Raw genomic sequence first — 23,724 nt, 5'->3', positions numbered from 1 at the left:
ACTTTTTAAATTTTTAAGACAGTCTGGTTAAGTTCTGACACTGGCCTCAAACTTGGAATCCTCCTGCCTCAGCCTCCTAAATACTGGGATTACAGGCATGTGCCACTATGCCCTGCAACCATATACATTTCCAAGGTTTCTATTGATATAAAACATGAAAATCATTATTTTGGCTGGTATATTATAGTGTCAGGCATACCTTTTACCTAAAGTCTCCTCTCCCTATGGCCTGTGAGAACTTGAGTCTTATTATAGGTCTAGAAAAATTAGGGGTAATGGAGGCATATCTTAAGGATCGATAGCTCCTTGCAAGATCAACTATCCCAGGAAAGGATGTCATAGGTTCTTCAGTCCATAGAGCAGGGAGGAAGGGGCTCCTTCTAGTGGCAAAGGAGGGACTTAGATAAATTTGGAGGTCAAAGCCCTCAGCTCTGTTGCTCTATGTTCCCATCCGTCTTTCAGGATTCCCTCCTTCCTATCGATGTCTTGTGACCTAAGACCTAACTGTGAATTCAATGTGTTGCCATTCAGTCACTGACTGAATTTCTTATTGATACCTCTTTTTTCAAAACAAAGAAATGGTGATACTACATAAAGTTCCCCAAAACATTTGCATGTAGTCAAGTTCAAAAATAGAAAAACCTTCCAGAAGTCCAAAACTCAAGGCCATAATGGCAAGTGGTAGTTGAAACTTAATAGCCCACAAAGGCCAAGGGAGCTAGATACACAGCTGGGAGTTTAATCTTGACGTTAGATGGGAATCAAGGTCAGCATACCATGCACACTGGGAGTAAAGAGTGAACTAACAAACACTATAAATGAAAGTGCAGCTCTCTCCCAACAGATGTGAAGAAGGAGGTGGTGCCTGGCTTTGGACCAACCTAAGAACTAAAGTCTATCAGAAAGGCAGATACAAGAATCCAAAGGAAATCATTCTGGAATCCTGACTCAACCAGGTCTAAACCCTGAACTACATATGATCTTTTCAGTTATGGAAGACAAACCATTTTGGTTTAACACAGGGGTCAACAAAGTTCTTCTGTAAGAAAGTCAAAATGTTAATATTTTAGGTTTTGTGAGCTATAGTGTATCACAATTGAACTGCCACTGTAGCAAGAAAGCAGCCATAAACAACATACAAATTAGCCATATTCCAATAAAGCTTTTAATGCACTGGACTAGATATAGCCTAAAGAAGGTAGTGTGCCAACCCATGCCTGAACCCCTAAACTACAAATCACCTTGAGAGTTGGTAATTTTCCTGATATATCTACTAAGAACAAATCATCAAAGACCCAGATTTGTGGTATCTAGCATGATTTGAGGCACCATAGTCTTTCCATACTTAGAATGTGAAGATGTGATTCTGGAAACCTGGTTTTCCCCTGACATGTATACTTTGCTGAGGAAAGCCCCCAAACCAAGATCACTGAATTGCCTAAAAACTGGTCTTCAACCCTGCATAACTGTTTGTTCCCATCAATAGGTTCCACAGCATCATGCTGTCCTCTCCCTATGTACAGCTCCAGAACTTAAGTACCCCCACTCTCCATCTTCAGGATCTGCCTCGACCTGTTACTTTGTAAACAACCTTCACACCATTCCTTTTCCCCACAGCTCCCGATTCTCTTTGGCACATACTATCTGGAAAGACTCAGCTACTTCCCCAATCAGATCAAGGACCAGAAAGGACAAGGCAGCACCCTGGACTCTGTATTTATCCAGGGAAGAAGTCTGACAAGAACAAGGATGTATGAATTTCTACTCTTGGGACTACATTGCTAAACAGCGTGGACTTATGCCTAAGAAGATTCAAATGTATTAACTGCAAATAGATATTCACATTCACCAATGTACATCTGAACAAGCATACCATTTTTTAAAAATAACCGATTTCCAGTTTATTTCTTAATTTTGACTTTTATATGCTGATTCATTAACCTTAAGTCATTGATATATTCTTAGTAATTTTTCAAATTATATTTTATATAGTTTTACTATATGTGTTACTGCAAACTTACAGTATTTCACTACAAAAATTCTCCCTGAAAATTTTAAAATACAGAAATTAAATGTGGAAAAATCCCTGAAGATTCTCCTTGCTGTTTACATAAGGTACATAACCTGTCACATGACTGGATGCACACGTGGACATACACCAGTTTAAGGTGCTCTCCCTAAACTATATTAAATTTATTCTTGTACAGTCATAAGTCTTGGCCATCATTTTAAATGATGTTATTACAGATAACTTTAAAAAAATATTAAAATTCCTAACTGAAGCATCATGCTGCATCCCATAAATAATTTTATGCATAATTTTAAATTAAAAAGTAATATATATTGGTGAATGCTTACTTCCATGTTTACAAAACTCAGCAACATCACTGATGTCCATTTGAACATTAATATTAAGTTCCTATCTACCAAAGGATGCACATTCTGCATTCTGACTGACTCCTCTTCCAAGTTGCTCCTCCTTCACTTTCACTCCTGGGGAAAACTGAGTGATGTCAAAGTCTGGATGAAAATGTAGAGAATAAGAAAATTATCAATTCCAACAATTACTATGAAGAATATTTGTCAAGAGTAACTTCCGACAAACCTCTACCTTATTGGTGTTGGAAATAATCAGTAGTGTAGTATATAGAGTCCTACCATTCCAAGAACAAAATTCATTTTCAGTATATACTATCACAAAAAACAATTGAATGTATACTGTATAAAACAATACAACAGGGCTAGGGTTGTAGCTCAGTGGTAGAGCACTTGCCTAGCACATGTGAGGCACTGGGTTCGATCCTCAGCACCACCATAAAAATAAATAAAGGTATTGTGTTTATCTACAACTGAAAATTAAAAAAAAAAAAAAAAAAAAATATATATATATATATATATATAACACTTAACAAAGTCCAAGAAGATAGGACCCAACTTGTCAAGAAAGGCTGGCAGAAGACAGGTGCTAATCTTAATGGGTAATACTAAGTAAACATTGTAGATTGAAGTACTGAGTGTTTTTCTACATTTCAACTCTCTCTCTGAATGAATTTTATTATGGTTACTTTCACATTTCCTGTTCTGATTACATATTTGCAATGCTCTGGAGGTGATTTCAACACAATTTTCAGTTACACATTTTCCCCATTTATTAAGCACATTTATTAATGATAAAGTACTGGGCAATGCTAAGATTATGCACATTCAGCAGTCTCTGCATTACAGAATTATTGCTCCAGCAGACACCAACTTTGGCTTATCAGTGATGATAATTTTTGAAAAATCCCTGATAAAACTCATCCTAAAATCTCTCTTCTGAGTAGCTGAATTGCCGACTTCAATGAAACAAACTTCTTTCTTTGGGGACGTGAAGGATTCACATGCTGCTTGAGTCTTCCAAAAAAAAAAAAAAAAAAACATTTTATAGAACTTTGTTCCTGTGTGGGTTCTTTTTTCTTATCATCTCTCTTATAGGACTTATCACTCACATGGATTCTATGATGAATTGTAAGATTTGATCTCCAGCTGAAGCTCTTACCACATACCTCACACCTGTACGGCTTCTCCCCTGTGTGAACTCTCTGATGAGACTGGAGCTGTGACGCCCGACTGAAGACCTTCCCACACACATCACACCTGTACGGTTTCTCTCCAGTGTGGACGCTCTGGTGGAGTTGGAGACTTGAGGCCTGACTGAAGTGCTTCCCACACTCCCCACACTTATATGGTTTTTCTCCTGTGTGAACCCTCTGATGCATGTCCAGATTCAGGCTCCACTTGAAGCCCTTCCCACACTCCCCACATTTGTAGGGCTTGTCTCCAGTGTGAACTTTCTGATGGGCTTGAAGGTGTGAACTCCGACCGAAGCTCTTCCCACACTCTTCACATTTGAATGGTTTTTCTCCACTATGGACTCTCTGATGGGCCAAAAGATTTGAGGCCTGCCTAAAGACCTTCCCACATTCCTCACAATTATATGGTTTTTCTCCTGTGTGGATTCTGCAATGAATTTTAAGATCTGCTCTTCGACTGAATCCCTTTCCACACTCCTCACATTTGTATGGTTTCTCACCAGTGTGGACCAGCTGGTGAATCTGAAGTCGTGAACTCTGATTGAACCCCTGCCCACACTCTACACACTTGTAAGGTTTCTCTACGCTGTGGGCCTTCTGATGGATTTGAAGATAGGAACTCTGACTGAAGCCCTTCCCACACACCTCACATTTATAAGGCTTCTCTCCTGTGTGGACCACTAGATGAACTTGATAATGGGAGTTCCTCCTGAAGCTCTTCCCACACTCCTCACATTTGTATGGTTTCTCTCCAGTATGGACTCTCAGATGAGCTTGAAGGTTTGAACTCAGAGTAAAGCCTTTACCACACACAGTACATATGTATGACTTTTCTCCAGTGTGGACTCCCTGATGGGCCTGAAGACTTGAAGGCCGACTAAAACCTTTACCACATTCCTCACACTTATAGGGTTTTTCTCCTGTGTGGACCCGCTGATGAATGTAAAGATTTGAGCTACAAATAAAGCCCTTCCCACATTCCTCACATTTATAAGGTTTCTCTCCTGTATGTACTCTCTGATGGGACTGAAGATGTGAATTCCGGCTGAAACTCTTACCACAAGCATCACATCTGAATGGTTTCTCCCCAGTGTGGAGTCTTTGATGATCTTGAAGATGAGAGGCCTGACTGAAGGCCCTCCCGCACTCCTCACAATTATAAGGTTTCTCTCCGGTGTGGACTTTACAATGAACGTTAAGTGCTGATCTACGACTAAAAGCTTTACCACACTGCTCACATGTGTACGGTTTTACTCTTGTGTGGACTTTTTGATGGGCTTGCAGATGTGAGCTCTGACTGAATTCCTTACCACACTCATTACACTTATGTTTTTCTTCCATGCAAACTCTCAGATGAACACAAAGTACTGAGCTGTCATGGAAACCTTTTCCACACTCAAAACACGTCTGAGATTTCTCTCCTGAGTGTAACTGCTGCTGAGGCTCAAAGCTGGAGAGATCATTGAAGGCTTTTTTACACTCATTACACTTGTAAGGTTTCTGATCTGGGCGAGTCATCCTGTGCTTACAAAATGTCAAAATCTTTAGTCTATCTTTTCCATATTCATTGGGGCTATAAGAGTTTTCACACTGGTCTATTCTAAGATCATCACAGTGATGTGAAATCCAACTGATGGGGTCAATATCCTGTTTGTGCTGACAGAGTTTATTTTTCATGGAAATCTGCTGATATCCACTCTGATAATTCTGTGATTCAATTATGAATGTTTCCCTCCAAGAATCCTGGGTTCTCAAAATTGGAAACTCTGGGTCTTCAGTATGATTGGGACCATTGGCTTTATGATTCTGTATAGAGTTCTCATCTTCAGAAATTTGATCAGGTACTCCTGTCCCAACCTGGCAGGGGGAATAACACTGTTTATGGACCTGAGTATTATTTATTAAGGTGCCATGACACCTGGTTAAGTCATTTGCAATTTGTTGCCAGATTTTCCAGCAGCAAAGTTCTTCAAGGGATTCTCTGTCTTGAACAGTCCTTAACTCACTTTGATTGTTCTCTCCTATAAAAACAGAATTCAGAGACACAAACAAGTAAAAGCTTTATTCAAAGATTCACTTAGGAACAGTAAGAGACTTTAATAAAACTCAGGATGGCCTACCTCAGTTTTTCACCATATATGAAGGTTTTTGGTTTACATACTGGCAGAAACCAAGAGATGGTTCATTAAGCTCCCAACTACTAACCATTATTGAAACTCATTTAAGAACACAATTACTGACATACTATCTAAATCTTTTTGTTAAAATTACAAGTCATTCCTATTACAACACAGTATCAATAAGGACAAACATGGGGCTCACAGTTTTATAACTATTGCCCAGAATAGTAGCTGGCACATAGTAGGTGTTCAAGCAATGGATGCACAGATAAATTCCAATTTGACTTCTGGGATTCTCTGTAACTCCAAATCCAAGATTAAGTTTGAGCTAAATCAGATGCAAAGGGGATTTTTAATGTAAAATATATGAAATTCAAAAAAGAACTGTAAAGTGCAGTTTTGCTGAGAAGGCAAAAAGCTGTACTTGAAGCAGGGGTACACCAAGTGAGTTAATGCTGAGGAGAAAAATAAAAGATGGTAAGAGGGCTGGGATTGTGGATCAGTGGTAAAGCGCTTACCTCGCATGTGTGAGTCACTGGGTTTGATCCTCAGCACCACAAAAAATTACTAAATAAAATAAAGGTATTGTGTCTGTCTACAACTAAAAAAAAAAAAAAGATGGTAAAGATGGTAAGAATCAGTTAAGGTGAAAGGAAAGCGTGAAGATATGTGTACTAGATCATTATAGATTTCCTTCCTTCCTCCCTTCTTCTTTTTGGGAATGGAACTCAGAGTCTTAGACATGTCAGACAAGCACTCTACTACTAAGCCACGTGCCCAGCCTTTTTCTGAAGCACTCTACTACTAAGCCACGTGCCCAGCCTTTTTCTGAGGCCTCTATATCTTCTCTCTATTATGTTTCTACTTCCTTAAGCAAGAGTCAAAATTCAGAGGCAAGAAGAATGCTGACTCTTTGAAAGCAAAGAATAGAAAACTTTAGATGCAGACATTTGCCTTTGACAAGAATGTTTTCCAAACTGAAAACTGCAGACTATTAATGAAATGTGAAGTAAATTTAATAGCTAGTGATAAATGTTTAGAACAGACTAGGAATGATCAGAGAATCATCACCAGCAATAATGGTGTCACTATGTGCAATGTCTTCTACAGTTTTATAAAACTGAATACAAATAAAATGTTTGTTAGAGTTAACAACAGAGATCCATTTCTTATGTCTGTGGACTTTGGGAGTAGCAAATGAAATGCAGCTGAGCAAATCTTTCAAAGGAAAGGCTAATTCACAGCTGGCTATCTTCTGAGACTTCTTTTCTGATATAGGGAATATAGAGTTTTATTTTCTTCTGAAGGCAAATGTCTCAGGAGTTGACATAAGAATTACCTTTTTAAAAAAATCCCTTCACAAGTACACAAGCTCTGCTACAACCGCACAAATAAATTCACTGCAAAAGAATGTTGTTCAGTTTGATTTACAACTATACTACTAAGTAGGTTCCTTAAGGTGTGGATCGGCTTGTACAAATAGGCAAACACACACACTCCTGAAAAATTAGAATTAGGTTAGGAATTAATGTGATGAGAAATATTTTTGCAAAATCCCTTATTTGTTCTGATTTGTTCATTTCCTATTAGCTATCTCCATGAAAGATAGATTTCCAGATCCACTAACCTATTCATTTATTCACTAATACTTATAGAGTCCCTGCCATATAACAGGACTATCCTAAGCACCAAGGAGACAGAAATAAATGAAAGAGACAAAACTATTCTATTCCTCTCTCATATTCCAATGAGAAGGCATAGGTGATTAAAAAAAAAGTGAAATATATATGCAAGGCAATGACTGATGCTTAGACACAAAATGAGGCAGGGTACAAAGCATACAGGAAGAATTATATTTTCAGTAAGATGGTGAGAGAAAGCCTCTCTTATGGTATTAAAACTCAGCAGAGGGGCTGGGAATATAGCTCAGTAGTGAAGTGATTGCCTAGCATACACAAAGCCCTGTGTTCAATACCCAGGACCACAAAAAAAAAAACAAAAAACAATCGCAACAATAACAACAAAACTGAGCAGAGACCTGAATGAAGGAAAGAAGGGGCTAGGAGGATTATAGGTGAACAAGTAGTCAGGCAGAGAAAAGAACATATAAAGGTCTCTGAGGCAGAAGTGTCCTTGGCAGGCCTGAAAAACTGTAGGGAAGAAAACACTTAAAAGACTGAGCAAGAGGTAGATAGGAAATAAGGTCAGAAAGACAGTGGAGGGCAAAAAGCAGACCATGTAGGATGCGCTCGGCCACTCTCAACGGTTTTACTCTACATAAAATAAACCACAAGAGACTTCTGAACAGAGGACTGTCACACTCTAACTTAAGGTTACAAAGGATCACTCTGTCATGTCAGAGAACAGACCGTAGGAGGGGAAGAGTAGCAGAGGGCGACCAGAATCAAGGTTGCTGCAATAATCCAGGAAAGAGTTGGCAACTTGGACCAGGGGACAGCAACAGGGATGATGAGAACAAAAGATGCACAGTTAACTACAAAACTCAAAACTGCTTGGTCCCTACCTAAAGTTGTCTCTCTCTGGGTTGCCGTCTTCATCATCCACAGCTTCTCTTGTCTTTCTGTATATGATATATCTTGTTTGAAGAGCTGATGCTCTGTGAACATGCAGAGTCATAAGTTTAAATGACATGGTAGAGCTAAAATCTACTGGAAAAAGTTACAAATGTATATTCAAGACACTGAAAATAGTGTTCATCAAACTTTAAAAAAAAATCATCACCCATCACAGAAATACCATTTAATGAATCAAACATGTGCATAAGGGCTGGGGATATAGCTCAGTTGGTAGAGTGCATGCCTTGCAAGCACAAGGCCCTGGGTTCAATCCCAGCACCACAAAAAAACAAGCAAACAAACATATGCATAAATATATATTATAAAAAGTCTGAATGATCTATTTCTTCCTTTCCTTTTGTTCTTTTCTGCTTCATTTTTGAAGATACTAAGGAGTAAACCCAGGGCCTCATGCATGGGAGGCAATTACTCTCCCACTGAGCTACATTCCCAGTCCATTTTCAAGCTCCGAGACAGGGTCTTGCCAAGTTGATGAAGCTGGTCTCGAAGCTGGTCTCCAACTCACGATCCTCCTCCCTCAGTTTCTGAGTAGCTGGGTTTACAGGCATGCACCCCCACATAGAGCTGACTGACTTATCTAATGTCTGTTTTTATTAAATTTCTTCCTACCAATTTTTTTTTCATCCTGCTACATTTTAATTAAGTACAAACACCTCTACTCTCTAGGCATGTCAACTAGAGACCATTTATTTCACCCACTGCTCTGTTTGGCCACCAATCTCTTGTCTCTCTCTCTTCAGCAATGGTGAGGTGGATTACTTTTCCTCGGGGAAGAGAAATCCATGGTTTATTGCCTTTGCCAATAACAAAAATGTTGGAGAGCCAGGTGGCAAAGCTGTTACCATTGGCATCTTTCCCATGAACCACGTCAAAATAGAGCCAGGATGTCTCTCTCTGTTGGTAATCACACCAATTCTTCCCAAGTTAGCACTTCTGGTCACCATACACAGATTACCAGTGTCAAACTTGATAAAATCAGTAATCTTGCCAGTCTCCAAATCAATCTGAATGGTGTCATTCACCTTGATTAGGGCATCAGGATAGTGAATGGTTCAAGCATCGTGAGTTACCAGATGAGGGATTCCTTTTGTGCCCACAAAGATCTTTCTGACTTTGCACAACTTGTACTTGGCCTCCTCAGGTGTAATACGATGAACAGCAAAACAATCCTTCGTGTCATAGATCAGACGGACATTCTCTCCAGTCTTATCAATGCTGATGACATCCATAAAACCGGCGAGGTAGGTTTTATCAGTTTAGACTTTGCCGTCAATCTTTTTTTTTTTTTTTTTTATTGTAAACAAATGGGATACATGTTGTTTCTCTGTTTGTACATGGCGTAAAGGTATACCATTTGTGTAATCATAAATTTACATAGAACAATGTTGTTTGATTCATTCTGTTATTTTTCCCTTCCTCCCACCCCTCTTTTCCCTCTATTCAGTACTTCCTTCCTCCATACTTGCCCCCCTCCCTAACCCTAACTCTAACCCTAATACTAACCCTTCCCTCCCCCCCATTATGTGTCATCCTCCACTTATTAGCGATATCATTCGTCCTTTGGCTTTTTGAGATTTTTGCCGTCAATCTTAATGAAGCGTTGCATGCAAATCTTTTTTACTTCATCTCCTGTCAGGGCATACTTAGAAAAATGATGAGAGGAAGATATTCTCTTAGCTTGTAGGGACCAGTGGATGGATGAGGAGCAAACACATCAGTCAATTTATCCAGCATCCAATGCTTAGGAGCTGCTACCCGCTTCTGATGCTTCTTGGGACCACAAGCCATGGCTGCTCTAGGCACAGAAAGAGTTTCCTACCAACTCTTACACCATTCATACAGTTGGCCACTTTTTGCTGGAATGTGTACCATTTTTCCTAAGGATCTCTGATATTTTCCACCCTCTTTTATTTAATTAAAAATTGCTGATAAGATTCAATTAATTGGCTGGGGACGTGGCTCAGTGGCAGAGCACTTGCCTAGCATGTGTGAGGTACAGGGTTTGATCCTCGGCTGCACCACAACAAAAATTAAAGTAAAAGTTTGGGCTGGGCATATAGCTCAGTTGGTAGAGTGCTTGCCTTGCATGCACAAGGCCCTGGGTTCAATCCCTAGCACCACAAGAAAAGAAAAGGAAAATAAAAAGATTTAATAAATCAGTTTTAAAATTCACTAATGAGACAGAGACAAAATTCTGAAAAAGAATAGGCAAGGAATAGCAATCTACTGTCGATGTGTGATTCTTTTACCAAATACAAATTAAAAAACCTAAAATACTCTGTTCAGAAAGATCAGAAACATCCTTCTTCTATATTCCACAGGAATTAGGAAAGTCTGGGAACTATTTCAAGAGCCCCAAAGCATTAAAACTCCAAGGTCACAGAGTTATTTGAGAGGGAGGCCTCACCCACTGAGACCAGGTTCCTGAAGTTCTCCACCATCACATCTTGGTACAGCTTCCTCTGAGCGGAGTCCAGCAGTCCCAGCTCCTCCTCAGAGAAGGCCACAGCAACATCCTTAAAAGTCACAGCTTCCTGCAACACACATACATGACCTTAATCTTACGAAAAGTGTCCACTAAGAAGGTAGAAGGAGGGTTCGCTGGGCTCTGAGCCATGCATAGGCTTCCCAGCCCTCTTCCTTCTACTCACTGATGCCATACCCTGATTTTCCTCAGCCTCACCAAAAATGCTGCTAGAAAAAAGAAACCAGGTGCTCTCAGTGAACACAGTAATAAGTAAACTCCCTAGAAATCTAATGGCTGCATTAGATTTTACATTTTAATCAGTATTTCCAATTTCCCCAGAATTGTTTACCAATTAAATTCCACCAATGCCTGATAGCACCTGCCTTCCCACTGAGGTTAGAGCCAGATGACTTATTAGTGTTACAGGCTGAAATAAACCACAAGGGAATGTCAGATCTCTAGTCAAAGACTCGTTCTGTTTCTTCCCGTTTCCATCTTTTACTAGAACCCTAGATCTCTGATATTTACTCTAGGTCTTTAGTATTCCATGTGAATACTTTCACAGCCACTTTTCTTTATGTTTAAAATGAAGAGGAAACCCAGTACCTCACACAGTTGCTCTAAAGCATAAATGCAGTGATAAATCGTAAGTACCTGGAAAGTTCTCTAGTACCACTAGACTTTTTATATTAATGTCACATATTACTTTGACAAATAAATAAATAAATAAATAAATAAATAAAATAAAAACTCCAGGTACAGCAGCACATGTCCCAGTAACTCAAAAGACTAAGGCAGGATTCCAAATTCAAAGCTAGCTTCAGCAACTTAGCAAGACCTTGCCTTAAAATAAAAAATAAAAAAAGAGCTGGGGATGTAGCGCTGTGGTTAAGCACTCCTGGATTCAATCCCTAATACCAAACCCACAGAGGAAAAATGCAACAGATCAGTAAATGAAATACACCCAGGGTATAACTCTGGCATAGGAAAGACAGAATCTAGATCTTGTGGTAAGAAAATGTTGAACAATATTTTTCTATGTGAAGCAGCAGTCAAATCTGATACATTGAGCTATATTTGAATATTCTACCAAAAACATATGTGTAAGACATATCTTTTCAATTCTGAATAATTAGTATATTAAGAATATAAAAAATGCAGTTTTCAAAACTGACTTTTTCAGAAAAAGCTAAATGCAGGAACACCATCACTGTAATGTTCTTAAAACAGTGGAAGTCCTAACTAAAATAAATGTCTACAGAGAGAATAGTTTAAGAATTGGGTATATAAATTTGGTGGAAATTTAGTACAGTAATTAAAAATGAATTTGTATATTAAATGAAAACAAAGAAAATGAAGTATCTTGGGATATAACTCAGTGGCAGAGAGCATGCCTATAATGCATAAGGCCCTGGGTTTGACTCATAGAACAGAAAAAGAATATATAAGATTAAGAAAAATCTACCTATGTTATGAACTGAAACATATAATTATGAGTGTACCTGTCCATTAATCTGTATACTTTTATTTGTAAAGTAAAAAAATGAAACAAAACAAGAACTAATACCAACTTAAAAAAGAACAAAACAAGTGCCTGGTACATTCTGCATGCCTTGACTCGCCTTGAAACACTTCTAATCTCTGAGCACCATTTTTTTTTTTTTTAGCTGTCAATGGACCTTTATTTATTTATTTATATGCTGTGCTGAGAATCGAACCCAATGCTTCACACATGCTAGGCAAGCGCTCTACCACTGAGCCACAACCACAGCCCTCTGAGCACTTAAAGTGGCACTTTTGGTAGTGAGAAAAGGTGTTTGCCTTGCATGCGCAAGGCCCTGGGTTCAATCCCCAGCACCACCAAAAAATAAAATAAAATAAAAATTTAGTAGTGAGAAAGGTAAGCTCTACTCACCTTGAATGTGCTCATCTTTAATTCTTCTTTCTGGGGAGCACAGAGTCCTAAGAAGAATTGAGAAAAGAGAGAAATCAATGGAAACTGAGTTCTGAGGAGGATCCAAGATGGCAAACTACAGGGAGGCTGTGTTCCTTGTTGCTCGGTTTCAAGAAGAGGAGATCTGTTTCTCTGTGAGACAGTCTTTGCTGCTTATCAATCCCCTGCTGTTTACCCCATTTGTCCACCTGGATCACCTGCAGTCTGCCAGCATATCGACTACTTTTTGAGAGCAGATTGCTGCCTATCATCTGCCATTTGTCCATTTGCCTGCCTCTTGCCTGCCCACCGCCTGCCTTTCACCTACCCATCACCTAACTACACCTGAGGTTCACCTGCCAATCTTCCACTGGTAGCCTGCAGACTGATCACAGACCGCCAACGGATCACCAGTTGCCTGCTGTTGCCTGGAAGCCCACTATCACAGTACCGGCAGGTTTGGTTACACGTGGCTGCCCCCATTTTGAGACAATAGCCAGGTCCTGCAGGACACCCAGTGACTGACTGAGCCCCACCTCCAGGACTCCTCAACGAGACCAACCACACCCCACCTCCAGGACCCCTGCCCAACCAACCGCACCCTGCCCCAGGACACAGGGGCCCAACCACACCCATTCCCCAAGCTGCAGTTCCCCATTTGCCAATAGGTTTGGAAGCCAGTGAGGTCATCTTGGATTATCCTGGAAGTGAAATCTCCCACCTTTAAGTGGGGCAAATCCCATCCTGAGACACCTGCTGGAGACTGGAAGCTCATTATCAGGTACCTCTCATGCATCAGGCTACTGAAAACTGGAAGGTTGAATATTTTATGACTGTTGTAGTGTAGATTTTTTTTTTTTTCTTCTTTTTGAAAATGGAAACTGAGAAAGTATGTTGCTAACCCATGTGGTTGCTCCTTGTGAATTAGCAAAGGTGCTTGCTCCTAGTGGCTTATGAGAAATCAACATGACACTAGGTGTTTCCTTTACCCCTTTTGGGAGCTGTTCACAGAATGTGCCCATCCATACACAGTTGTCTGGTCACCAGCCTGCCGGTACAGCAGAAAGTCTTACTCTGGGTATGGTACAAGAGAGCTGATATGCATGGGCTGAAATCCTGTCATGGCTACTCACTCACTAGAACTGTCATGCTGGGGAAATTACTAACTTCTCTTCATCTCAGTTCTGTCATCTCCAAGTGGGAAGAATAACAGTGTCAACCCATAGGATAGGTGTAAGGTAGAGAGCTCTTGGAACACTATTGGAATTTCTTTCTTGGGAACTGCAATAAGTAGGTTATAATCTACAGTTTAAAATTAGCCTTAAAAATTAGTTAGGCACAGTGGTGCATGCCTATGATCCCAACAACCTGGGAGGCTAAGGCAGGATGATCACAAGTTTGAGCCTAGCTTTGGCAACTCAGTGATACCCTATCTCAAAAATAAAAAGGGTTGGGGATGTGGCTCAGTGGTAGAGTGCTTGTGGGTTCAATTCCCAGTAAAAATACACACACACACACACACACACACACACACCTGATTTCTACCAATGACAGAACATTTTAAGATACATGGAGCTCACAGGTTGTTGCTCTTTGATGTGAAAATCTCTTAAAACTTCTAAAAAAATCTTTGGTTGTCTTTGATAACTTTTTGCTGCCCCAACAATAATATGCATTCATTTTATTTAACTTATTTTTGCTGTGCTGGGGATTGTACCCAAGGCTTCATGAATGTTAGGCAAATACTTTACCACTAAGGTACACGCCTATCCCAACAACAGTATTTAAATTGACATAGACAACTTTAAAAGGTATACAAATCTGTGATGTTCCCTTTTGGTTTTGTGTTGTCAGAAATTGACGCTGCACATGCTCTACTCATGATCTACAATCCAGCCTTTGCTGTTTCTTTTTAAGAAGGAAATACCCTTTTAGCACACAGGCACAGAGGTAAAGAAACTGATAAAATCAAGATACTGTAATAAAAAAGTGTGACAATCTACACTCAATTTAAATGAGGAAGACAGAAATCTGAGTTCATATTGTTATAAATAATGTGTAACAAATAAATAGGAGAGAACAGAAAAAGCCCTTTCTATACAACATATACACTAACACATTTAGAATGAAAGATACCTAGAAAATCACTGATGGATGCTAAAAGTTGGCAGAAGTTTGTGAGGAAAAATATAGCTACAAAAATCTCAAAGTATTAATTGAGGAAAAAGATAACCTGGCAAATTCCTTAGCCAAAAGAACAAAGCTGAGACCACCATTGGGTGAACAGTGACATCTGACCTACATCATGCCTGGCGAAGGAAGCCTGCTCACGTCTATGGCACCTCTGTTGATAACGCACAGCCTGATTATCATGAACAAATACCAAATAAACCAAAAAAAGTGGGGACATCCCACAAAATAATTTGCCAATAGTTTACGAAAATTTCAAAAGCAAAAAAGAAAAAGTTTGAGGAATCATTCTACATTAAAGAGACTAATGAAACAAAAACTACGTGCAATGCATACAACTGGGCCAGTCTCTGACCTGAGATGGAGAGTTCTCAAAGACTCTGAGAGCAATAACTTCATTGAGAAAGTTGAATGAATTTAAATATGAACTGTGGGTTAGATGACAGTATGCTATCGATATAATTAATTTCATTTTGATCACTGCCTCCAGCTTGTTCTCAAGTGCTTGGGCAAAAATAAAAATAAAAAGTTATATATAAGTATACACACATATACATAAAGAAAAAGAAAGCTCTAATAGCTAATAGTGGCAAAAGCTAACACTTGATGTTTTCAGCTGATCAACAAGAATGAGGCAAGGCCATTTAGTGATTTGATGGACAAGAAAAAAGAAGACAGTTTAACACAGAGGCACATTCTATAGTAACAAAAATAACCAAATAACTGTCTCTCCTGGCTAACATGAGTGACCACTTCATTACCAGTGAAAACTCTAGTCTGTTTTGTTTCTCTAGTCTGTTTTGTTACAATCCTTGGTCATCAAATTACTTCTGCTTATTGACAGCATCCAATCCGGAACAAACTCACTTGCCTACATTTCTCCCCATCTCAGCTTGTACAAGTGAAAACCCTACAACCAGCTCCTCCTAACTGCCTCTTATCAAGACACCCCAGGCCTGATTCCCTACAGTGAGTGGGTTCTCTTGTTGCAGCAAGTTAAAATTAAATGCCTTTGGTTAACAGATATGTTCCTAGCTGACAGTTACCAACAGAGAAAATAGGCAAAATGCAAACAACTGGTGAATCTCAGTTGAGTATGAGATTTCCTTACACTGTTTTTGCAACTTTTCTGAAGTTTTAAATTTATATAAAAATAAAAAAACTAATGAAATCAGGAAACTACCACAGTAATATCAACAGTAGTAATAATAGTAATGATGACAATGAGTACAGAAGAGTATCCAGCATTAATTAACAGGAAATAGTGGTCAATCTTGCCACTTTAGACAAAAGTCCTCTGTACAAGACAGCAATGAGTCCGTTCCCCAAATCCTAGGAAAACTTTATCTTCACACTTCTAATTCTCTCCAATTCAACTCTAGACTAGCTAGCTGCCTTCTGCTCATGTCAGCATTTTTCAAGAAGACTTGACAATTGGCAACATTTAGTGAACAAAATCATGGGACTGAGTAGGAAGCTTGTGTGGCCAGCTCAGTTTTAGCTGTGACATGTGGCAAGATCACTTGCCGAGGCCTGAGTTTCCAAGCAGGTCCCATTCCTGAGCTTCTCAAACTTAAGCCTGTGTAGGAATCACCTTGGGATTTTGTTGAAATGCAGATTCCTGGGTTCCACCTACAGAAATCCTAAAGTAGAAAGTCTTTGGTGAGACTTAAGGCTGTATATTTCTACCTATGTGATCCTAATGTTGCTGGTTTGTGGACTCATTTCTTCTTCTCCCCACTCCTCCCCACCCTTTTTTTTTTTTTTTTTTTTTTTTGCCATATGAGGGACAGAACCCAGCAGTGCTTCCTACCACTGAACTACCTCCCCAGCCTTTTTAAAATTTTATTTGTAGACAAGGTCTAAGTTGCAGAGGTTGGTCTTGAGCTTGTGATATTCCTGCCTCAGTCTCTGTAACAGCTGGGATAATAAGTGAGTGCAATCATGCCTAGCAGACCCCAGTTTCAAATGCACCGCAGTGACTATTAGTGTCCCCCAAAATGGCCTCTGATAACAGAAACATACACAATAATGCCAAAAAGGCACTAAACTGTTAATATTTGTCATATTTACATGCTATGATTATGGTAATTAAGATTTGCTTTTTTATATATTTGTTTCCCATGATTAAAAGGTTATTTCTATAACATGAGTATTATTTGAAATAAAATGAAACCCACATCTTACTCTCAAGATACCCTGGCCAGATTTTCACACAATTGGAGCTAGATTCCTATGACTCAGAGAACATACCAAAGAGATGATGAACTCAGGTCTGGATTCAGGTTGCCCAGGATCTAGTGCTATTTCTGCCACCTACCAGCTATGGACCATGGGCAAACAGGTTATGTTCCCTGTTTCTCAGTCTCCTCATCTTCACAGTAGGAAAAATAGCGGTACCATTCATAAAGCACTCTGAAGGGCTTCCTCTGTATAAAGCCCTTAGAACTCTGCAACTTACGCTTTAACCGTAACACTGTCTCAGATTTATGTGACATTTGTAGAATGACAAGTCTTACTCACGTGGGACTCTGCGGCCTTCTCCTCTGTGCAGTGCTTTTTGACAAGTCAGGAATGGGGAAGAAGAGGAGGTTGTGAAATACCAAGGTTGTCTTCACCTCCAATCAGTCACAGTAGCATCTCTCAGAACCAGCTAGAAGCAACACTCTTCTTCCTAAAAAGAGCAATGGCTTAGGGAAAATCCAGTTGCTTCCTGACGTCACGGATGCTCACTGGGAAACATGCTTCTCGAAAAAATTTTAGTATTATCGAGAAAAATCTATGCACCAGGCAATTTTAAACCTTTGTAGTATACCACGTTTTTCTCAAAATACTCCATTATATGAAGTGTAACTTGTCATTTCCTTTTACACAACAAAAGTACAGAAGGATCAACTAGGCGGCCCGAGGTGGTAGGGTCTGAGGCCGCAGGGCTGACTCACAGGTGGGGGAGTGGGGTAGGAGGCGCGAGCACCCCAGGGCGCCCTCTAACTCCTGAAGACGAACCAGGACCGCCCGGACCCCGAAAGCCCCCAACTCAAGGAAGCTCCGCCCTAGAGAACGCAAAACGCCATCCTCGAACCTCCGCTGTCAGCCGTTCCTCCCCAAACGAAAGACTGTAAGCGGTTGGTCCCAAGTACATATGGGGGGAATTCGAAATATTCCTGGGGGCCGATCAAAAACCACTTCGGCCCGGGAAAAGATGGCTGCTACGCTGCCCTCCTGGAGCGGAAGTGCCTGCGACTACCAAAGGCTCCGGGACTACATACACTGCCCTGCCCAGAACCCCCCAGAACTGCCTTCCTTCACTGGGAAGAGCCCGCGAGCACAGGAGTTCCGGGACTACGCTTCCCAGGATTCCGCCGGGGAGAGGGACCGTTTACAGGGCGGGCTTAGTATATCGGAAGTATGCGAAGTGCACGGAGCTTAGACTACAAGTCCCAGAAGTCTAGGGGGAAACCAGCCGCTCTACCTCAGTCCTGGACTACATTTCCCTAGTTTCCTGATTTTCACTTCCCAGAATCCCTGAGAAGGTTTTGGGCCAAGTTTGTTCATTGTAGTGTGTCTGCCTTAGAAGACTGTAGATTCTGGAAAATTTAAGACTAAGAAACGGAATAGACTTTAGATGCTGTGGTGTCACTGCTTGCGTCACACACCCTGCCCAAATTCCTGCGTTGAGATCCTAACCCACAAGCTAATGGTATTAGGAGGCTGGACCTTTGGGAGTGAGAGCTCTTCCCCAGGAATTGGGGTAGTGCTTTCATTAAAATGTCCCTTGAGGGAGCTCTTTTGCTTCTTCAGTGAAGGGACAACATCACGGGAAAGAACTACTTATGAACCGGAAGTGAGCCCTCCGGAAACCCTGAATTCGCTGGCATCTTGAGCTTGGACTCCAGAACCGTGAGGAATAAACATCTGTTAAGCTAGTGAGTTTATGGTGTTGTGTAAGATCCGGAATGGACTAAAACAGACATGTTCGAGGAACATGAGTCCATTTCCTTTGGCAACCTTCAAAGATCTCCACTGGAGTATGGGCAGAAGGGAATTGGGTCCCCTCAAGTAGGAACTGATACCAAAATATCAAATCCCTGAAACTGCATGAAGGTGGGTGTGTTTTGTTAGCATCTTCTGGCCCTCGCAAAAGTAAATAAATCTCTCAAGAAAGACTATCTCTGGATTCGGTGGCACACACCTGTAATCCCAGCGGCTCAGGAGGCTGAGGCAGGAGGATCTCGAGTTCAAAGCCAGCCTCAGCAAAAGCAAGACCCTAAGCAACTCAGTGAGACCCTGTCTCTAAATAAATACAAAATAGCACTGGGGATGTGGCTCAATGATGAGTGCCCTGATTCAATCCCCAGTACATCCCCTCATCCCAGGGGAAAAAAAGAAGATACTATCATTCTAGGTTTCAAATAATTTCTGTAACTTAAATTTTTCTTATATTATCACTTGACCAGATGAACTTTAAGAAAAAAAATACTTCACACATAGGGACACTTTATAATGATAAAAGGCTCAAGTTACCATAAAATGTTAATATTTTACAAAGCAAAACTGGACAGAACCACAAAAAGAAACACAAAAATCAGATGTGCAGAGGGAAATATTGAGCTTTAAATGGGTATATTAAAATAGAAGGAAATTGACAATCAATTAGGGAAAAGTATCTATCCCAGGAAGTTTATAAAGTAGTAACAAAACTGGGGCTGGGGTTGTGGCTCAGTGGTAGAGCACTTGCCTAGCATAGGTAAGGCACTGAGTTCGATCCTAAGTACCACATAAAAATAATAAAGTTATTTTGTCCATCTACAACTAAAAAAAAAAAAAAAAATTTAAAGAAAAAAAAAAAAAAAGGCACAACAAAACCAAAGAAAGGAAGTGGCAAAATACTGAAGAGCAGATTGATAAATTACAAAACAAACTAAATGAATGTACCCACCCAACACACACGCAGGCGCGCATGTACACATGCGTGCCGCGCGCACTACACACACACCAAAAAGAAGATCAACCCAGGGGAAAAAGGGTACACTCATACATTGCTGGTGGGCTTGCAAATTAGTGCAGCCACTCTGGAAGCAGTATGGATATTCCTCAGAAAGCTTGGAATGGAACCACCATTTGACCCATCTATCCCACTCCTTGGCCTATACCCAAAGGACTTAAAATCAGCATACTACAGAGATACAGCCACATCAATGTTCATAGCTGCTCATTCACCATAGCCAGATTGTGGAACCAACCTAGATGCCCTTCAGATTGATGAATGGATAAAGAAACTGTGGCATATATAAATGGAATATACTCCAACACGAAGAATGATAAAATTATGGCGTTTGCAGGCAAATGGATGAAATTGGAGGATATCATGCTAAGTGAGAGAAGCCAATCTAAAAAAAACTAAAGGACAAATGATCTTGCTGATAAGCGGATGAGGACATATAATGGGGGGGTAGGAGGGGTTAGGGTTAGGTTTAGGGTTAGGGATAAGGAGGGTGGTAAGAATGGAGGAAGGAAGGACTGTATAGAGGGAAAAGAGGGATGGGAGGGTTGGGGGAGGGAAAAAATAACAATGAATCAAACAACATTGCCCTATGTAAATTTATGATTTTTAATAAAAAAAATTCCAAATTAACAAAAAAAGATCAACCTATTGAGAAAACCATTTAATTGGCAAAAGTGGTGAGACTGACCATGCAAAAAAGACATAAAAAATTACCAAGACCAGAAATATAAAAGAGAACATCAATGAAATTATAGGCTAATTGCAAACAACTTTGTAATACTTCTTTGCACATTTAGGAAATAGATATATTTCTAGAAAAAAAATGAACAAAACTACAATACATTGCATTAGAATTTAATAATGATGCAATGATGAAAACTTCACCTTTGAGATGGGAAATCAGAACACAATGTTATTATAACCATTTACAATGAAATTATACTGGATCTTATACCACTAAACTTACCAAATTCAATTATCACTAATTATAGGTACATCATTTGCAATTTCTTTCTTTTCTTTTCTTTTCTTTTTTTTTTTTTTTTTTTTTTTTTTTTTTGATACTGAGGATTGAGCCAAGGGCACTTAACCACATCCCCAGCCCTTTTTATTTTTATTATTTAAAAAAAACTTTTTTAGTTGTCAATGGATCTTTATTTCTTTACTTATTTGTATGTGGTGCTGAATTGAACCCAGAGCCTCACACATGCCAGGCAAGTGCTTGACACTGAGCCACATCTGCAGCTCCACCCAGCCCTTTTTAAAATATTTTATCTAGAGACAGAGTAGCTTAGGGCTTCATTAAATTACTGAGGCTGGCTTTGAACTCATGATCCTTCTGCCTCAGCTCCTGAGCCACTGGGATTACATGTAGATTTTCTATACCAAAGTATATGTAATACCAATCAGAAATGACTTTTATTTCTTCCTTTCCAATTTATACACCTTATATATACTGTTCACTCCTTCTTGCACTCACAAAGTTTGTTCATATGGTCTAGCCCATTCTCAAGAACTATTCTTGTAAAAATATTTTAAAGAAAATTTTAGTTGTCATTAGCACGTAAACACTTTATTATTCATTTTTTACTGATAAGAACATTTTTAAAAAGTCTGAACCACTGAAGCAGTTATCCACTTAAGAAAAGTAAAAAATATTTATTAACAATTTATATCCAAATCCTGTTAATAATTCCTGAAATGTCTTGAAGATATTTAGGACAGATTTTTTAAAAATAAAATCTAAAAAAAAGATCCACAGTGTGGTGTATTGGTTCTAACTATTAAATCATAATAGTTCTATAATAGTGCTTTCTTTTTACTGTCACCAAACTCATGGAAAATCACATTTTCCCGTACACATCAGAGCTCTGATTTGGTTGATTACATCTGCAATATTGAAAACTATAAGCTAGTAGAACAATAATTAGATTTTGGTGTCTTTAAATTTTTTATGTTCCAAGTTCTTATTGAAAACATCCTCCAAGAACTATGCCTGGCTTAAGGCAACACATGCAACACAGAACAATTTTTTTTCACTAAATCAAAAGCCTGAATATAGTTTGCTGAAGTAACAATTTAAAATATTTATTCACTTCCTTTTTCCTTTGGCACCCTTCAGTTCCTTCAGTACTCCATAAACAATCATTCTGTTTGTTTCCTGTGCTTCCTTTTGGATATGTTCTTATGAAAAATGTGATATGTTATATATTTTAAAATTTATATAAATGACATCATAAAATTCATTCTGGTGATTACTTCTAAGGGGTTTTTAAGTTTCATCCATCCATTTATTTATTCTATAAAATTCCATTTTTCTCTACCCCCACTTACCTATCTATACTTCCCATTGCCAATACAATAAAAGTTCCTTCATATGTATTTGAGGATATCTTTGGAATACACTGTAGGAGTCTAGCATGATTTGACCATAAGCCATCTTGGATATAACAGCCATTTTGCCCACCAGGTGGCACACATCCTAAACCCTATAGGATAGTCATTTAAGATAGCCAAGCATCTTGTGCCAGCCACTGAAGCCTGGACTTTTTATAAAAACTAATGTTGACATGTTAATATTTCTTGAGAAAGGGTTGGTACATTCAGACTGGATGTAGTTCATTACTCCTCTAGCTTAGCATGCAAACCCCTTCCTCCTACCTTGTAGTGCTGGGGGTCCTCCTGCCTCGCCACGCCAAGTCATACTTCAGTTCATTTTTCCCTACAAATTGCAATTTGTGCAATCCTGGACCCGTGTGCCTCTTTCTTTGCTCATTCAACAGCCTCCACCTTTGCAGTTGGTTCTCATATACTGGGATTGGCTTTTTCCTAAACATACATACCCAAGAGTGAACTATTTCATAGTATATGTATGTACTTAAATTAGTAATATTATCCGACTGACATCTGGAATGGTTAAACACAACCCACATTACCATGAGTTGCATATGATATTTCTGTGTAACCCTCCTGGCCTTTAATGTGACTGACTCATCCATCCTAAATTTTGCTGATAAATTAAATTTATAGTAACATTTTGTTGCTTCAATTGTTTCTCCAATTTCTAATAAATTTGATCAGCATACAGTCGTTTACCCTGTTTTGTACTTTAGGTAAATGGAGTCAGACAATACATACTATTTTTTGTCTGGCTTCACTTACTCAACACTGTCCATGACATTCATCCAAACTGTTGAGAAGCAATGACTGAATTATTGTTATTGATCAATATTATTGTGGTGTGAAAAGATACCATCATCTACTCACTCTATATATTTGACGGGTCCTGAATAGTTCCCAACTCTTGTCTTATCATAATTAGTGTTCACATGTATAATCATCATTGATATTACTTTTGCCATTTTAATCTGATAATTATAAATCCCCCAATTATATGTGCCAGTCAGGTTTTCACTGCTGTGACAAAAATATGTAACAAGGACAACGTAGAGAAAGAAAAGTTTATTTTGGGCTCACAGTTTCAGAGGTAGTTCATGATCAGCTGACTCCATTGCCCTGGGCAGGAAGTGAGGTAAAACATCATGGCAAAAAGGCATGGTGGATGGGGCGAGGGTTGTGGCTCAGTGGCAGATCACTTGCCTAGCATACATGCAGCACTGGGTTCGATTGTCAGCACCGCATATAAATAAATGAATAAAACAAAATATTTATCAATAGTTATCAATATTCAAAAAATATTTATCAATATTCAAAAAACTTTTTTAAAAAAAGGCATGGGTGGAGGAAAGCTGCTCACTTCATGGTAGGCAGGAAGCAGAGAGAGAGGAAAAAGGAGCCACAGGGAAGATAAGTCCTTCCAGGGCACTCCCCCAGTGACAG

General features: G+C 39.4%; 1 protein-coding gene, 1 long non-coding RNA gene and 1 pseudogene across 4 annotated transcripts in view; all 3 read right to left on the bottom strand.

The window, feature by feature from the left end:
• LOC306648668 (zinc finger protein 227-like) overlaps positions 1-18,331 on the bottom strand; it is a 59,984-nt gene extending 41,653 nt beyond the window's left edge. Inside the window, exons 1-4 of one of the 2 annotated variants that reach the window (XR_013760452.1) lie at positions 17,403-18,331; positions 12,672-12,718; positions 10,697-10,823; positions 8,217-8,309 (exon numbers count right to left, since the gene is read on the bottom strand). The gene's annotated coding sequence lies outside the window, so the exon portion shown is untranslated. The remainder of the gene's footprint in view (positions 1-8,216; positions 8,310-10,696; positions 10,824-12,671; positions 12,719-17,402) is intronic. The other variant, XM_079118899.1, reaches the window with a different exon arrangement.
• Positions 5,616-8,205, bottom strand: LOC306648742. The gene is made up of 2 exons (XR_013760473.1): positions 6,515-8,205; positions 5,616-6,474 (listed from the first exon to the last, which is right to left on the bottom strand). It is a non-coding gene; the product is annotated as an uncharacterized lncRNA (long non-coding RNA).
• On the bottom strand, positions 8,585-10,648 carry LOC306648732 (small ribosomal subunit protein eS4-like; annotated as a pseudogene). Its single transcript has 2 exons — positions 9,878-10,648; positions 8,585-9,563 (listed from the first exon to the last, which is right to left on the bottom strand). The product of its transcript is annotated as a small ribosomal subunit protein eS4-like (transcript).
• Positions 18,332-23,724: the final 5,393 nt, after the last annotated feature.

Source organism: Sciurus vulgaris (genome assembly GCF_902686455.1).
Source record: "Sciurus vulgaris genome assembly, chromosome: 17".
In the NCBI taxonomy this organism is placed as follows: domain Eukaryota; kingdom Metazoa; phylum Chordata; class Mammalia; order Rodentia; family Sciuridae; genus Sciurus; species Sciurus vulgaris.
The sequence above is the reverse complement of the archived record's forward strand: the minus strand, read 5'-3'. Positions and strand labels throughout refer to the sequence as shown.